This window comes from Melampsora larici-populina (assembly GCF_000204055.1).
Source record: "Melampsora larici-populina 98AG31 unplaced genomic scaffold MELLAscaffold_16, whole genome shotgun sequence".
Taxonomy (NCBI): domain Eukaryota; kingdom Fungi; phylum Basidiomycota; class Pucciniomycetes; order Pucciniales; family Melampsoraceae; genus Melampsora; species Melampsora laricis-populina.
Genome location: NW_006768780.1, coordinates 1365765 through 1366521, shown reverse-complemented (window position 1 = coordinate 1366521; position 757 = coordinate 1365765).

Genomic DNA, 757 nt, shown 5'->3' with positions numbered 1-757 from the left:
ACACATTGCACACCATATCAGAACTACATACGGAAGGGTTAGTTCACATGTGTGATAAGTGTGTGAAGAGTGGGAATCACACACCTTTCTCACCTTTGGAGAAGTTTGCAAGGTGTGAATTCCTCTTTCACACATGTCCATTTCATCTCAGAACTCCACACTGAAAAACCACTTTGACATGCGTGATGACGGTGTGAAGGGTGGGAATCACACCCCGTTTACACTTGTGTAGAGTTGTGCAACGTGGGAATTCCACTTTCACACCTGTTCATCTATACCAAAACACCCAGCTGAAAAAAGATTTTTACACATGTAATGTCCTCAATACAGGTGGGAATCACACCCCATTCACACTTGTGTAGAGAGTGGTGCGACCTATGAATTCCACGGGAATCACACCCCATTCACACTTGTGTAGAGTTGTGTCAGGTCACGTGTGAAATTCTTCCCAAAACATAACACCATACTAAAAAAAACTTTCACACATGTAAAAACAGTGTGACAAGTGGGAAAAACCCCGTCTACACTTGTGTAGACCTGTGCAACGTGTGAATTCCACTTTCACACTTGTTCATCTATACCAGATAACATGCTCACCTAATCTTTCTTGACAAAAGATAAGTTGAAAGTTGGAGGCATGGAAGGGTGGGAATGACCATGTATTTCAGATATCAATCTTTGTAAACTAGGAATCAAACTCATCTTCATCATGCTCAACTATTTCATCATCATCATCATCTTCCCCAATCTCATCCTC